Raw genomic sequence first — 18,551 nt, 5'->3', positions numbered from 1 at the left:
AGAATTAATGTGTGAGTGTATGCGTGTGTGTGTATGTGTGTGTGTGTGTGTGTGTGTGTGTGTGTGTGTGTATTGCTATACAGGGTGTACCAAACAAAGGCTTTGTACGGTTTTATGCTGTAATAGTCTTAAACTGCACTAAGAACTTTTAGGATACCTTGTCTGATGGCTCAGAAAAGAATCATCAGGCTAGAAAAGATCATGAGAAGTCACCACCATCCAAACCCTGTTTTGATTTGGTGCTACCTTTACTTAAAAAAAAAAAGTATAATGACTACCCTGTTTGCTCATCATAATCATTTCCAGTTGTATCCTCCCACTGAAACAAAGAATAATTGCTAAGGAAAACCAAGTCCACATGGTGGCTAAGTCTGCTAGCAGATATATTATTCTACACCTGCATTTTAGCTCAAAGGCAGTCAATACATCTCAGTGTGAAGAAAATTGTGGAATTCTGGAGATCAGAATAGAAGCTTTCGGATTTTTGGTTTGAATTGGTCCCCCACCTCTCTGTTGAAAGGAGGAAGAGGGGCATTTCAGCCTCTCTTCTTTGGGTGCAAGGTAGATGGATCATTACAATCACCTAGGGTTCAGCTTCCTTTTAGCATTATTGGTTTAGTATTGTTTATTAAGATCGTAGTCATCACTTCTCCATGTTTCTTTGAATTCCTCACATTTATCACTTTTGTGATACGATAATGTTACATTACATTCATATACCAAAATTTGTTCAGCCTTTCCCCAATCTTTCAGTACTCATGCTGTTTCCCATTGTTTGCTACCCTAAAAGGGCTGTTGTGAATATTTTGGCAAATATTGGACATGTCTGTCTTTGATCTCTTCACAGCATACATACAAATATATATATATATATATATATGTATATATATATATTTGGAGCCCTAGAAACAAATAGTTAATAGGTCAATTTGGTATTCCAAAGCTGTGCTATGGCAAGTAGTCTCTCTCTCACACACACACACACACACACACACACACACACACACACAGATACATTTTTCTCTTTCCTTTTGCCACTTTTTTTTCCATCCCTGGAAACACCTATGATCAAGACACTAGACAAACAATAAGATCCTTAACCTTCTGCTGTATTTCACAAAAGGCCATTGGGGCTGAAGTGCCTGCAGCATCCTTAAGGTGCCATCATGCACTGGAAAGGAACTGATCAGGGCTATGCTGTTCTTACAAATAGACAGTGTCATCATTTTAAGGTAATCTGCCAGTGCGTGAAATCTATGTACATGTGTGTTTATATGTATGCCATTTCATGTAATTATAATTACATGTAACTTTTATAGCTACATAAACAATAGGTGGAAAAGAAACTTTGTCTTGCACAATCAGCTATCTCTTGCAGATGAAGATATAAATACACACACAAACAAGTATGTTGTGTGTATAGCCATATATATACACATATAATATATGTGTGTATTCACATATCCACATAAAATTTATTTTCGCGCCCTCAAATAACTAATGAGGCCAATGTGGGACTAGCAGGTTTTGTCACAATTCAGACAGATGCCTTCACATGTAGAAGTTCAGCTTGATTTTGAATATGCAATTTTCATTATTCCTTTTTCATTATGGCATCATAATCACGAACATATCCAATGAGTTGAACCCCATATTATTTTCTTCCCCCATGTGCTTTGGTCTTGAATTATAGTTTTTCGTGAAAATATAACTCATTCACTATTTATTGTTGTTGTTTTGGTTTTTATACACATCATCTCTGTCTCAAATAAAGCAACAGAAATTGTGTGGTTACCTTAGAACTACACATCTTTATTCCATCTATCACATAATCAAAGTGTTATTTTATCATTATGACCTCAATATCAGTAATTTCATCTTAAAGACAGTAAGTCCATTTACAGAATACAATTTAATTCAATAAACATTTACAACATTCCTATTGTGTGCCAGGTATTTTGACATGCACTAGGGGTACAAAGACAATACATAATATTCTATATTGTAAAACATTAAAAAAATGTACAAAGTAATTTTGATGGCTAGAGATAGGAACAGAGAGTACTGACAACTAGAAGAATAAGGAAAAACATTATGTAGGAGGTAGTACATAAACAGACTGGAAAGTAGGTAGAAAGCTAAGTAAGCACTAGAATAACCTGAGATAATCCAACGGAATGACAGACAATCTTAATGGTGTTTTCCCACATTGTAAGATGCCCCTTCTATGCCATCACAAATAGACTACGTAGTACTCCCCTTTAAAAATCTCCCCAACTGGACACTGAGAACCTAGCTGGTACCAGAGAGATTTAAGTAATATCATTACTAAATACATATGCACCAACTGGTGTAGCACCCAACTTTTTAAAGAATTTAAATGAGGTACAATAGGAAATAGACAGTAAAACTATACTAGTATGGGACCTCAACTTTACCCTGTCAGATTTAAATAAATCTAACTAAAAATAAATAAGAAAAAAGAATTTTAAGAAAGTTAGATGTGATAGACCTTTGGAGAAAACTTGAGGGGGAATAGAAAGGAATATTCCTTTTTCTCAGCTGTACATGGCACCTACACAAAAACTGACCATGTATTAAGGCATAAAAACCTTACAATCAAATGCAGAAATATAAGCTGTATCTTTTTGAGATCATAATGCAATAAAAATTACATTCAAAAAAATTCCAAGGAAAAACAGATTAAAATTAATTGGAAACAAAATAATCTAATGCTAAAGAATGAGTGGGTCAAAAATAAATCATAGAAACAATCAGTAATTTTATTAAAGAGAATGACAACATATTTATGGTATGCTGCCAAAGCAATACTTAGAAAAAAATTGTATTTCTAAATGCTTATATCAATAAACTAGAGAAAGAACAAATCAATAAATTGAGCATGCAATTAAAAAAACTATAAAAGGAGCTAATTAAAAATCCTTAATTAAAGAGCAAATTTAAAAACCTGATAATCAAAGGAGAGATTAATAAAATTGAAAGTAAGAAAATCATTGAACTAATAAATAAAACTAGGAGCTGGTTTGGTAAAATATGAAATAAAATAGTTTCCTTCCTTCTCTCTTGTAATTACATCTACTTTTGCTTTTATTTTATGTGAGATCATAATTTCCTCCTTCTTATTTTTCCCTGTTTGTCTTTTTATCTTTCCTTACACACTGTCCCTCCAAACAAGTATTTTGCTTCTGACCACTCCCTCTCCCAATTTGCTCTGTTTTCTATCAGTCTCTTCTCTTATTTTTCTCCCCTCCTACTTCACTATAGGGTAAGACAGTATTCTATATCTGACCGAGTATGTATATTATTCCATCTTCAAGCTATGCTGATGAGAATAAGATTCAAGCAGCACCCCCTGCCACACTCCATCTATTCCTCCACTCTCATAGGTATTTTGCACCTCTTCATATGAGATAATTTACCGCATTCTACGTCTCCCTTAAACAAACAAACAAACAAACAGGAGAACATTGTACACAGTAACAGCAACAGTAACACAGTAACATTGTATAGTAATACGATGAAGAACTGTGAGTGAATTAGCTATTCTCAGCAGTACATGATCCAAGACAATTCCAAAGGACTCATTATGAAGAATGTTACCCACCTCTAGAAAAAGAACTTACGGAGTCTGATTGAAGATCAAAGCATGATATTTTTCACTTTATTTCTCATGTATTTTTTTTGTCTGTGTTTTCTTTTACAACATGCCAAATATGGAAATACATTTTACATGATTACACATGTATAAACTACATCAAATTGCTCACCACCTCTGTGAGGAGGGATGTGAGGGAGAGAAGGAGAGAATTTGTAATTCAGAATTTTTTTTAAATGGATGGTAATAATTGTTTTTACATGTAATTGGGAGAAATAAAATGTTATTTTAAAAATACAATAATGTAAAAATGAGGGCCAAATGAGAGAGATACCTGAGAATTACAAGTAAAAGTAGCAAAGAAAGTAAAAGAAGGAGAGACAAAAGACATAATATCTCAAAGGACAGAAACCTCAGTGATTTGGAGAACTGTTGTACAATCAACATATTCCACAAATCCTCATTTTCTCCAGTCAACAATGAACTCTCCTTGTGCTCAACTTTTTTAGCATCTATTTTCTTCGCAATGTTAGAGTCTCAGAGAGTTGTCTGTGGCGCTGAGAAGTTACGTGACTTTCCCAGGATAACACAGTCAGTATCTTTTGGAGGTGGGGCATAAACATTTTCCTAACTTCAAGGACAGTCAGCTATCCATTATGCCATGCTGACTCTATTTTATTTTATTTTTTTTACTCTATGACAGGTAATACAGTTTAGTAACTAAAGTTCTAAAAGAAGTGCTTAGAAAATAACTAGTTGAAGACACTTGAAATTTATTAAAGGCATTGGCTCATAAACTTAAAACATCTGTTCTGATACTTCTTAGTAAAGGGTTTCAAAGATTTCTTATTTTGTTTGTATCTTGTCTCTCATTACAAAAAAAAATAAACCTATGTTATCTGCATATATTTGACTTCAGTTTAGTTATTTATTATTTCAAAGGGAATCTTTTGACCTTGCAATAAAAACAAATAAGTACAAAGTAATGTGGTCCATGTGATAGCAATAGATTTCTTTCATCTCCTGGGAGACAGTAATAACCTGGGAAATAAAAATGGAAACATTTGATTCCCTGGGAAGCCTTTGAATGCTCACATATGTAGCAAACAACAGCAATTTGCAAAATACTGACAATTCTCATTCAGGAAAAGGTATGCCCAGGCCTGATCATGATATTCTGTTTAGGAAATTGCCACCAAAATGAATGCCTTTTTTGATCCTGTGTCTCACAAGTATTAATTCCTTACCCATATAGTTCTCTACAAGTAGTTTTCCTGTTGATATTACATAATTATAAGATGATTCAATCTGATTCAACAGTCTTACTAAGTGTAGAGTCATAACTAGGACAGTCCAACTGGGCTTAACCTCATGGCACTGAAATCTAAAACACAGAAACAAATTGACAAGATTTATTAACCAACTGGACATGTGAGCTGAGGGCAAGAGGAAAGAGTCAATATTTGCACTAAGATGCTTCCTAGTAGCCCATGAAACAGGATGACATTAGAAACAGTTTATTTAAAAACTGTTAGAATCCTTTCTTATTTAGAAAAGATCAGAGTAAAGCAGTGTTGTTGGATGGGGGTGAAGGCAAGGAGAATGTGGAGGATCCATGTTCTAGACCAGTGCTTTGATAAGTTTAAAGAATTTTCAATGGGAAATTCTGTACTCCACCAATGCATTTTAGCCACTGCCTGATAAGGCTATCTGGGCATCAAGAGGTTAAGTAACTTGCTTAAAGCCATTTGAGTAATCCATATCAGTCTCAAACCCAGTATCTTCCTAAAAAGAGGAAGTCCTCTATCTACTTTGCCATGCTGTCTTTCTAGAGATATTACTCATTAATTTAAATGTCATGAAAAGCATTGTTATGAAATGTCAGATATTTAACCTAGTAGTGAAATCTCAACCAATTTCAATGTAATTGAACAATCTCACATATTTGAGAACATAGAAAAGAACATATGTGATGTTTAACCTATTTGCATACATAGAATTCAAGACAGTTGAGTTATTTTTAAAGGAATAATTTTCAAAACCAGATTCATTTATGATTAAGGAATAAGGAAGTGAGGAACAGACCAGATATTTTTAGCAGCTGGAAGAGTCTTACCTTCCACTAATTCTTCACTATTGTTGAGAAGTTAGGAAATAATCTGTAGCTACCATTTCTTCTGCTCAACAGTTTCCCTGTGCCTTTAGTAGATATGTGATGATAGAGAAAAATAAAGGAAACATAAATAATTACCTCTGGGAAGTAGAAGTAGGAAGGCATATCCTGGAATTATTTACCTAGTAGTTAGTTGATAGGTCTCAAAACTGTCTTCCATTCTCTCCCCAGCCACCTTTAAAAAAAAATTCTATTACAAGCATTCCCATAAAAATAGAGACCTCTGATACCAGTTTCCATAACTACTAATTTTTATTCTTAAAACTTAAATTAGCTCTACTATATGAGTTTAGGAATGGAATGCAGACCAATAAATATAACATTAAGAAGTAATGCTAATTTACATATTTCTGTTACAATAACACTCATCTAATTGTATCAATTAAAATTCTTAATAAACCAATCTTCAACTATCCTAAATTGGTATTCAGGTCCATTAATAACTTACCAAATGAACAAATTACATATTTAATAATTAAGGTATGTGATGCATAATGTGAGAGTTTAAATTATTTTTCCTACATTTAGATAGGCTGGCTTAAGTGGAACAGATAATTGAGATAATTATCAAGATAATTCAATCTGATAATGATTTGCCCTAAATTATCTGTATTTTTCAATGACAATAGTTTGGGTTTTCTTTTTTAGAAAATGGATAACTTTGGGGCAGCTAGGTGGCACAGTGAATAGAGCTCTGGTCTTGAAGTCAGAAGGACCTGAGCTCAAATCCAGCCTCAGACACTTAACACTTACTAGCTGTGTGACCTTGGGCAAGTCACTTAACCCCGACTGCCTCACCAAAAAGCAAAAAAACAAAAACAAAAACAAACAAAAAATGGATAACTTCCCCAATATTTCTCATCATAGTCTTTATCCTTTTGAAATACATGTTGGGGGAAAGGGAAGCAGCATAATAAACATAGCTAATTATGTTCACTATTTTGAAGTTTCTGTTACACATTTTACACATTTACACATTTATCTTTTTGACCTCCATTAACAACCCTGTGCATTATACCCATTTGAAACTGTAGTTCACAGAGGCAGTCACTAGCCCAGTCACAAAACTAGGGAGTTTTTAAAGCAAGATTTGAATTCCAATTTTCCATACCCAAGACCAGTTCTCACTATATGTACTGCTACCCAAAGCTTTTCTCCTTTTCTTCCTGTGTGATCTATGGCAATATATTTCCCTTCCATGGGTTTCAATTTGCCAATCTCTAAAGTAAATGAGTTGCACAAAATTGTCTAGCTCTAGAGTTATTATTCTAAGTCTAAAACATATATAATATATCACTAACCACAATTTGCTACACTCATATTTTGAAAAAAAAAACAGTTCATGTATGTTGTTGCTAATCATAAACTCTGACTTCTACTATTGTTCATACTTAGGAGAACTAAAGGATGAAGGGAGGACTAGAGGATATTCATGTTTAAATAGCTGTATACAATACAGATAGACTGAGAATGGAGTGGTGACTAGCACCTGTATCTGAGAGTCCTTGGTAATTTATTTATGACTGAACAGTTCTTGGGATCAGTTGAGGAACAAGTTGTCATCTCCCCAGTTATATTCTGAACTCCATGGGCAGAGTGTTTTTGCCTTCCTTTGTATCCTCAGAGTTTAGTGCAGTGCCTAACATAGAAAATACTCAAAAAATGCTCACAGACCAATAGATAGGATGGCTTGCTGGCCTTTTTGAATATTTCAGGGTCAGAAAACCACAACCTGAGGGCCACATCTAGAATGCCTCTAGATTTAGTTTTTGTATGGCCAATAAGCTAAGAAGATTTTGTTTTGTTTTGTTTTGTTTTATATTTGTTTTACATTTATATTTATATTTACATTTACATTTTTACATTGTAAAGAACAGCCTTATAGACTATTCATGGATCATAAAAATGATACCATCGTTTGCTAAAAGAGGAAATTAAAGCTAAGAAATATTTCACTTTGAAATTAACCTTTTTGGTCATTTTCATGCCATTTCTTTTCCAGTTGAGCCTTCATCTCTACCTTTTCCCTAATGGAACCATGAACTCAAAGACTGAAACCATACTGACCTAAGATATGTAAGCTTTTGATCTCTCTTGTCCAGATCTAGGCCTTCACTTCACTTCCTAGCCATCTCTATCCCATGGGAGGTGAAATCCTAGCCTTCATTTTTTTTTATGTTGTTTTACCCCATCAAAATGTAAGCTCCTTGAAAGCATTTAGTATCTTCCTAGTTTGTATTTGTATCCTCTTCACTTATCACAGTGTCTAGCACATAATAAGTATTTTTAAATGGTTCTATCCATTCCATCCATTCTATCTTAGAAGCTGTGAAACTGAAAGGATACTAGTCATACTTTAGATTATGGTAATGTGACATATCTAATGGTCTAGCATTGCATCTATTTTTATTTTTCAAATAAAATTTCCATTTCCATGTTGTAATAGGTATGCCTAGAGGTGGCAAAGTTGTTGCTTACCTCCTAGACCATGAAGAACAAGGATTTATTACACCAATTAAATGGAGTAGGTGGGAGTCTAAGGCAATCAGTGTGACCATGTCAATACCCTGATCAGGTACTTTAGTGGCTCCTTCTTGCCTGTAGGATAAAGTATGACCTCATAACATTTAATTTAAAGCAATACCATTCACTTTAGACTTAAAATAATACCAGGATCCATTAACCCCTCCCACCCCCCCACCTATACAAAAGAGGGAAAGAGATTTTCTTTTTTTCCTACTTAATAGTATTTGGTTTTTTCCAATTACATGTAAAGACAGTTTTCGACATTCATTTTTATAAGATTTAGAGTTCCAAATTTTTTTCCTTCCTTCCTCCCCTTCCCTCCCCCTAAGACAGCAAACAGTCTGATCCAGGTTACCCATTTACAATCATGTTAAACATATTTCCAAGTTAGTCATGTTGTGAAAGAAGAGTCAGAATAAAAGGGAAAAACCATGAGAAAGAAAAGCAAAACAAAAAAGTGAAAATAATATGCTTTGATCTGCATTCAGACTCCACAGTTCTTTCCCCTGATGTGGATAGCATCATGAGTCTTTTGGAATTGTTTTTGATCATTGTTTTGCTGAGAAGAGCTAAGTCTATTATACTTGATCATCACACAAGGTTGCTGTTTCTGTGGACAATGTTCCCCTGGTTCTGCTCACTACATTCGGTATCAGTTCACATAAGTCTTTCCAGGTTTTTCTAAAATTTGCCTGCTCATCATTTCTTACATAATACTATTCCACAACATTCATACACTGCAACACATTTAGCCATTCCCCAACTGATGGGCATGCTCTCAATTTCCAGTTCTTTGCCACCACAAAAAGAGCTGTTATAAATATGTTTTTACATATGAGGCCTTTTCCCTTTTTTATGATCTCTTTGGGATACAGACCTAGTACTGGTATTGCTGGATCAAAGGATATGCACAATTTTACAGCCCTTTGGGCATAGTTCCCAATTGCTCTCCAGAATGATTGGATCAGTTCATAACTCTACCAACAATGCATCCGAGTTTTGATTTTTCCCATACCTTCTCCAACATTTATAATTTTCCTTTTCTGTCAACCTAGACAATCTGCGAGGTGTGAGGTGGTACCTCAGAGTTGTTTTAATTTGTATTTCTCTAATCAACAGTAATTTAGAGCATTTTTTCATATGACTAGATAGCTTTAATTTCTTCACCAGAAAACTGCCTGCCCATCTTTTCTTTGCTTCCTTGTTGGTTTTATTTTGTTCTCTGCTGTGTACTTTTTACTTTATGTTCCCCTCCCTTTACCCCACCCTAAAGATAATTACAATTAAGCATGTATATATATGTATATATATATGTATGTATGTATATACATATATATGCATGTGTGTGTGTGTATATATATATATATACATACATATACAAAGATATCTATAAACATATACACTCATACATGTATATGTAAGACCTTACTATACTCATTTTCTCTGAAGGTGGATAGCATCTTCCTTCATAAGTCTAAGTCTATTTTTTATAAATCATCCAGCTCATCCTTTCCTACACCATAGCAATATTCCACCCCAATCACATCCTATCTGAGAGACTATGAGTTATTCTCTCCCCCCCCAACAATTTTCTGCATTCCTTCTATTCTTGGCTACATAGGATTTGTTTATACAAGAAAATTTTAATTTAAAATGATCAAAATTATCCTTTTTTATACTTTCTCAATATTCTCCCCTTATAATATAGTTTAAGATCTGATACTGCTGAATCTACTTCCTTAATTTCTTTTTTTCTTGGTTTCTTTGAAGCTCCTAACCTTTTGTTCTTCCAAATGAACTTTGTTAATATTTTTTGCTAACTCAGTAAAATATTATCTTAGTAATTTAATTGATATGACATTAAATAAACAGATAGGTAAAGTTGTCATTTTAAAAATGATATTGGCTTTACCTACCCATGAAGTATAAATACTACTTCAATTAATTAGATCTGAGTTTGTTTGTAGAAAATTTATTTTATGTTTATGTTCATATAGTTCCTGTGCCTGCTTTGGCAGGTATATGGTCAGGTATTTTATCCTATCTAGGTATCTTAAATAATCTAAAACTATATTAAATAATATTGCTGGCACATACTGTAATTTCTCTATTTTTCACCTTTGATTACATCTATTTTAGCTTTAACTTTGTCTGAGATCATGATTACTATGCCTGCTTTTTTTTTTACATACTACATTCTACTCCTGCCCTTTACTTTCTTAGTGTAGATCTCTCATTTTTATAGTGTTTCCTGAAAAAAAAATTGTTGAATTCAAAAATTTTAATCTGCCATCTATTTCTTTTTTATGGGTAAATTCATCTTATTCATATTCTAAGCTACAATTACTTATTGTGTTTTCCTCCTTCCTGTTTTTCCTTACTATCCTCACCTGATTATCCTATCCCTCCTCAATCCTCTCCTTTATTTCTTTTCACTAACTTGCCCTTCTCTTCTTTAACCTACCCACTCCTGTAACAGTCCCTCCTTCATCCTCTACCCCCATCCTATCCCCTTGCCGTCATTTCTTTCTGAATTTAGAAGACTTTTATTCTCTTTCAGATATATATGTTGTTCCTGATGACAGTAAGGTTCCAGCACTATCCACTCTCCCCCTACTAGCTTCTTCTGCATCAGTTTTTCCTTTTATGCCTCATTTGTATGAGATAATTATTCCTTTTTTATCTCTCCCTACAGTTTTTTTTAAATCAACCTATCATAGTCAGCTCAGCCCACACCATTATTTCAATCTACCCAAACAATGATGACAATCATAAGAGTATTGCTAATATTTTCACTCATATGAAGTAAAGAATTTGACCTTATTGAGTCCCTTATAATTGGTCTTTAAAGTTTTATTTCTCCTGGATGCTATATGTCAGATTTTCCTTTAAGTTCTGGGGTTTTTGTAAAAAAACCTGAAAATCTTTGAGTTCATTAAATGCCCCTTTTTAAAAATTATTTAGGATTATACTTAACTTTGCTGGTTAAGTTACCCTTGGTCATAACCACAGCTCTTTTGCTCTATGAACTATATTATTCTAAGACCTGTAGCTGCTAGATCTTGTATAATCCTTATTGTAGCTCCATTATGTTTAAATTGTTTTTTTTTTCTCTTGTTGCATGTAATAACTTTTCCTTAATCTGGGAACTTTGAAATTTGGCTATGACATTCCTATAAGTTTTCCTCCTGGGATCTCTTTCAGGTGGTGATCAGTGGATTTTTTTTCTGTTTCTACTTTGCCCTGCTCTAGAACTTCAGGACAATTTTCCCTGATAATTTCTTTTAAAATTGAATCAGGACTCTTTTATATTATTTCTCCTCGATCTGTTTTCCACATCAATTGGTTTTTTCTGATTAGATGTTTTCCTTTCTCTTCTATTTTTTCATTCTTTTAATTTTGTTTTATGATTTCTTCTTGTCTTAGAATGTCATTAGCTTCCCCTTGCCCCATTCTAGTTTTCAAGGATTTTTTTTCTTCATTAGGTTTTTGATTCTCTATTTCCAGTTGGTTGACTTTCTTTTCATAATTTTTTGGATTATTCTTATTTTTTTCTATTTTTTTCCTTGATCTCTCTTATTTGATTTTTAAAGTCCTTTTTTAAATTCTTCAAAAAACTCTTTTTGTGCTGGGAACCACTTGACATTTCCCATTGAAAAAGGAGTGACTTTTTTAGCTCCATTATCTTCCTTTGAATATGAACCCAGACATTTTCTACCCCCATAGTAACATAGTAACAGTTGGGATCTTTCTCTTTTGCTTATTCATTTTTATTTATTTTTGTTTTATTTTATTTTTAGCAGCTACAAGTGTAATCAGGTTGTAGTCCTGAGGTATGGGGAATGATGCCCCAAGCCTTAGGTCCTTCTTACTGTTATTTACTGAGGTCTCTACTCCTAAGCCATAACCAGGGCCCCCAGCCACATTGTTGCGCAAATGATCTTGCTCCCAGTGGTCCCTCTGGTGGCTGCAAACTATGCCCCAGAACTGAAACCAGGGACTCTGCTGTCCTGCAGGTACCCACAACCAACACAGAGTCTCTGTCCCTCACTACTGCACTTACCAGGGGTATGCTAATTCCTTTTCATTGCAGCTACAGCCTGAGATCATCTTGGTCAGCACAACTGTGCTTGGCATCCCTAAACAGTAGAAGGTCCTTCAGTCTTTTCCTACTCAGCCATCAGAACCCCCCCACACTATATGTGAGATTAAAGGGGTTTTTTTTGTTTGTTTTGTTTTTTAAGGCTGAAGCTGCCTGTCAACCCATCTGCCCAAAGAGCTTGTTGTTTGATGATTAGGCAGAGTCAGCCTAGAGGGATTTGCACTTGACTTAAGCCAACCTCCAGCCCTGGAGGTTAGGTCTTTCCTGGGGTATTCTCAAATTGCCTCAGGAGAACAAATACTTTACCATGTGTTTATATTTGCTGCTCTAAGGCAACGTTCTATCTTTTTTTGTGGAGGAAATTTGGAGAGCCAAAAGTTTTCTGACCTACTCTGCCATCTTCACAGAATCCTCTTGATAATTTAGTTTCCAATTAATTTTTAATCATCTTTCCACGGCCCTTTATTACCCATAATTTGTATTCATCAAAACCTGAAAAGGATGCATTTAATATTTCTGCTTTTCTGCATTTTATTGTGAGGTTTATATGCACTAACATATGGTCAATTGTTGTGTAGGTATCATGTACCACTGAGAAAAAAGTATATTCCTTTCTATTCCCATTCAGTTTTCTCTAGATGTCTAGCATATCTAACTTTTCTGAAATTCAATTTACCTCCTTAATTTCTTTCTTCTTTATTTCATCATTAGATTTATCTAGTTCTGAGAGGTGGAGATTGTGGTCCTCCACTAGTATTGTTTTGCTGCCTATTTCTTCCTATAACTCGCTTAACTTCTCTAAGAATATGAATGCTATGACATTTGATGCATATATGTTGCTATTACTTCATTGTGTATGGTACCTTTTAGCAAGATATAGTTTCCTGCCTCATCTCATTTAATTAGATCTAGATTTGCTTTTGCTTCTTCTGAGATCAGAATTGCTACCCCTACTGTTTTTACTTCAGCTGAAGCATAATACGACGCTGCTCTAGTCTTTCACCTTTACTTTGTGTGTATCTCTCTACTTCAAATCTGTTTCTTGTAAACAACATATTGCACAATTCTGGCTTTTAATCTACTCTGCTATCCACTTATTTTATATGTAAGAGTTCATCTCATTAACATTCACAGTTATAATTACTATGTATTTCCCTCCATCCTATTTTCCCCTGTTTATACTTTTCTCTCTCCTTTCACCCTGCCCCTTGTCACCAGTGTTTTGCTTCTGATCACCACCTCCCTCAATCTACCTTCCCTTCTATCACTTCCTCTCTTTTCTTTCTTCTTGCCCCTCCTACTTATGTCTTTTTTTTCTATGACCCCCCCCCTTTTTCTTTCCCCTTTTCCCTTCTATTCCTTAGGGTAAGGTAAATTCCTATACCCATCAGATTGTGCATGTTATTCCCTCTTTGAACCAAATCCAACGAGAGTAAAATTCAAACAATGCTCACACCCTTCCTTCTTTTCCTCTTCTGTAACAGGTCTTTTGTACCTCTTCATGTGATATAATGTATCCTCTTCTGCCTCCCCTTTTCCTCTTCTCCCAGTATAATCTTTTCACCCTTACTTTTTTTTTATATCATCACATCAAAGTCAATTTATAACCACACCCTCAGTTCATATATACTCCTTCTAACTGCCCAAATAGGGATACAGTTCCCAAGAGTTACAAGTATCTTCTTGTAGGGATATAAACAGTTTAACATTACTGAATAACACCTTTTTTTTCTTATTTAGCTTTTCATGCTTCTTTTGAGTCTTGTATTTAAAAGTTGAATTTTCTGTTTACTTCTGGTCATTTCATCAGGAGTTTGAAAATCTCCTATTTCACTGAATATTCATCTTTTCCCCTGAAACATTATGCTCATTTTTCCTGGGTACTTGATTCTTGTTTGTAATCCAAGCTCCTTTGCCTTCCAGAATATCATATTCTAAGCCGATCCTTTAATGCAGAAGCTGCTAAGTCCTGTGTAATCCTTACTGTGGCTCCCCAATATTTCACTTGTTTCTTTATGCCTGATTGCAACATTTTCTCCTTGATCTGATAGTTCTGGATTTTGGATACAATATTCCTTGGAGTTTTCATTTTAGGATCTCTTTCAGGAGGTGATCAGGAGATTTTTTCAGCTTTTATTTTACACTCTGGTTATAGGATATCAGGGCAGTCTTCCTTGAGAATTTCTTAAAACATGCTGTCTAGGTGCTTTTTTGGATCATGGTTTCAGGTAGTCCAATAATTTTTAAGTTACCTCTCCTGGATTTATTTTCCAGGTCAGTTGTTTTTCCAATGGGATATTTTACATTTTCTTGCATATTTTTTTCATTCTTTTGATTTTGTTGGGCTGATTCTTGATGTCTCATAGAGTCATTAGCTTCCGCTTGTCCAATTCTAATTTTTAAGGAATTATTTTCTTCAATTAGCTTTTGTACCTCCTTTTCCTTTTCTTCAGTGGATTTTTTCCCCACTTGGCCAACTGTATTTATTAAGGAATTGTTTTCTTCAGTCAATTTCTGTCCTTCCTTTTCCAAACTCTACTCTTTCTTGTATAACTCTCATTTCTTTCTGAGTTTTTCTTCTACTTCTCTTATTTGATTTTTAAAATCTTTTTTGAGTTCTTCTAAGAAGGCTTTTTGGTCTTGAGACCAATTCATCTTCCCCTTTGAGGTTTCACATGTAGGCAATTTGACATTGTTGTTCTCTTCTGAGTTTGTGTTTTGATCTTCCCTGTCACCAAAAAAGCTTTCTGTGGTCAGGTTCTTTTATGTTTCTATTAGTTTTAGCCTATTTGATGACTTTTTAAAGTTGAGCTCTGATCTTGGGGCACAAGGGGCACTGTCCCAAGCTTCTTGTGCATGAAGCCTGGGCCCTTTATGCACTGTGGCCTTGGGTGCTGGCAGCTTGCCCATTGTGCTGGGGTAACCCAGGCTAATCATGCCTGTCATGCCCTCTGGAACTAGAGTTTACCTTCTGTGCTTGGGTTGAAAGCCTCACAGCTTGCCTACGGTGTCACTGGCATGCTGAGCCAGGACTAAGAGGCCTCAATTGCTCATCCGTGCTGGGGCAAACAGCCTCCTGCTGGCATGCCTGTATACCATCTGTATTAGGCTGTGCTCCCCTTTTACCCAAGTGAGACAGATCTTTCCTGAAGTCATTATAAGTTATCTTAAGATGGAAAATTATTTCACTCCATTTTTTGTAGGTTCTGTCATTCCAGAATCCATTCAGTGCTTTGATTTAATATTGTTTCTAAGGAAAACTTGGGAGAGCTCAATCAACTTTGTGGCTTTTCTCCATTATCTTGGCTCTGCCTCTGAGGTGTTTTCTTCTAAGCTTGCCCATTATAACTATAGAGTACTTAATATTGATATTTTATTGTTCTTTCCATTTATATTATTATAATCATTGTATATATTATCTCCCTGATTCTGCTCATTTCACTTTACATCAGTTCTTATAAGTCTTCTCATGCTTTTCCATAATCTTTGTATGCATAGATTCTTATGGTATAGCATTATGCCATTATAGTCATACATTACAATCTTTTTCATTTCCCAATCAATAGAAATCTATTTTGTTTCTAATTCTTTGGTATTATAAAAAAAAAGTATTGATAAAAAAGTACTAGGGCAGCAAGATGGTATAGTGGATAAAGCACCAGGCCTGGAGTCATTAAAACCAGAGTTCAAATCCATCATCAGATACTTAGTAGTTATGTGAAGCTGGGCAAGTCATTTAACCCTCTTTGCCTTAATTTCCTTATCTGTAAAATGATCTGGAGAAGGAAATGGCAAACCACTCCAGTATCTTTGTCAAGAAAACCTCCAAAAGTGGTCACAGAGTCAGACACAACTGAAACAGCTGAACAACCAAAAAGTGCTATTACTTCGATGAGTCTTAGCCTTTTCCCCCCTAACCTTGATCTATAGCCTCAACAGTGGAAAATCTGAAGTTATATACTGTTATGTTAATTTACTATATGTCTTTGATATTGGATCATCACTGGATTTGATGGTAAGGTGTTTCCAGGTTGATCTTTTCCATACTTATCTTAATTGTGTGCATTTGGGGCATGCAAAAGTTTGCAGCACCACCTACCTCAAACTATTTATTTTGTCTTTTGGGATGAGTTCTGTTAATTGTTTAGCTAAGTATTACACCTGTACCATGCCTGCTAAAGATATCTAATCTGGTACTCTTTTTAAAGGCATAACCTTACATATTCATCCCGCATAGCTATCCCGTTTATTATAGCAAATGTTGTAATATTTTGGTCTCACTGTAATTCCTGCCAAACTAGTTTCCAGTTTTCCCATCAGTTCTTGTCAAAGGAGGGGGTAGGTATTTCTTCCAAAAACTTTTTTGTTCTCAGACTTAGTGAACACTAATTTATTAAGTTTAATTACATTTAATCATTCCTCAACAAGTATATTCCTAGAATTCCTATTTTAATGAAGAAATAACTGGATTAAATACAATAGTAAGAGTGTTAAGCAGATCTTCTCGTTCCTTGTGCGGGGCTCTTTCGACTAGGTGGTCATTGTACATCTTCAAGTAATATTGCCTTTGAAAATATCTGAATGGGTCAGGGTAAAGGGCAATAAAAGGTACCTTTAACCAATGTCCTTGAAATGTCTTAAGGTGATTCTGAAATGATTTTTAAGTCCTCCAAGTTTTTAAACATCTAAAAAATCACACAGATAGCATAAAAATGTCATGAGAGATTGCTTTATTTTTCTATTCATAGTTATTTAAGTGAAGTTAGGTATAGGACATTTGAAGAGCAATTGATTTTCTTTGTGTGCTTGTGTAGGAGGAGGAGGAGACAAAGAGATGACAATTTACAACTTTTTTACTTAAAATTGAGAAAGAACATCCTGAAGTTCCTTATATAGTAGAGAATGGAAAGGGGGAGGGCAGGGAAAAAAGCTCTCTTTTAAAATAAAAATCATTATCTTTTTCACAGAGGACATTCTACTGCCAATTTCCCACATTTTCCTGTCAAGATTAAAAATCATAAACCTAAAAGTCTCTCAGAATGTGCGATTGTCAGTATGCATAAAGTAATTTTACTTCTGTTCTTAATGTTTTCTGCACATGCATCGCTCTGAGGATTTAACATTTAGAAAGCTCTGAGTGTGTGAGGACCTATGCTGAATATATAAAAAGGCAAATATTCACCTCAGAGAGAGCTTGCATGTTTTATGGATGCCTATATGAATTAATGTTTGGGGACTTATTACACTCTTCAATGTGCTCCTCTTGTTAATACTTATTCCAACAAGTCACTGTATGGTGGAAGTCACCAGCAGAGTGCAAGTACTGAGAGACTGAGCTATATCAAAAATATCAGTCCAATGACAGATTGTACGTCTATCATTCAAGGCCCATTTTTTTAAAATTCAGTAAAATTCATCTCACAAATTGGTCATCAGAAATTTTTTTTTTCTTTCCAGTAGGCAACTCAGAAATTCTGATGATGACAATAACTGACCCGTACAGTGCTCAATTCCTTTGACCCTTAAAATAATCTTGTGATGTAGGTAATAGAATGATCATTATCCCCATTTTACAGATGAGGAAACTGAGATTAAGTGATGTTAAGTTTTAGGCCCCTACTAGTATAGCTAGTAATTGCACAGGAAGGATTTGATATAAGGTCTTCCTGATCCCAAATCTAGTATTCTATTTTGCCCTTTTTCTTCTAAGAGAGGAAAGGTATCACAAACTGAATTAGAGGAGATCATAGACTTTCAAGTATTAAAATAAGTATAAAGGAGTTCACTTTGGTATTAAGTACTCCTCAGAGAAGCAATAAATTGAGTTAGTTTTTATGACAGGTTCAAAGAAATCAAGTAAGTGTCCCGAACAATTTATACGCTAACACGTTTTGCAAAGGATGAGGAAGCAGAGAATTGTACAAAAATCTCATTAAAACCTTCTAAATTAAATCAGTGTACACTTGAGTATTCAGTGAATTCAAAGCAAATGTGGATAAAAAAGAATATAACATGAACATATTTTTGGAAAACATGGCTCACAAGTAAGGAATTAGAGTGTCACACTTACATATCATGACTTCCCTCACATCTTTCAAGTCCCAGCTAAAATTCTACCTACTACCTCCTACAGG

Source organism: Phascolarctos cinereus, unplaced genomic scaffold (genome assembly GCF_003287225.1).
Source record: "Phascolarctos cinereus isolate Bilbo 61053 unplaced genomic scaffold, phaCin_HiC Scaffold_9;HRSCAF=440, whole genome shotgun sequence".
NCBI lineage: Eukaryota > Metazoa > Chordata > Mammalia > Diprotodontia > Phascolarctidae > Phascolarctos > Phascolarctos cinereus.
The sequence above is the reverse complement of the archived record's forward strand: the minus strand, read 5'-3'. Positions refer to the sequence as shown.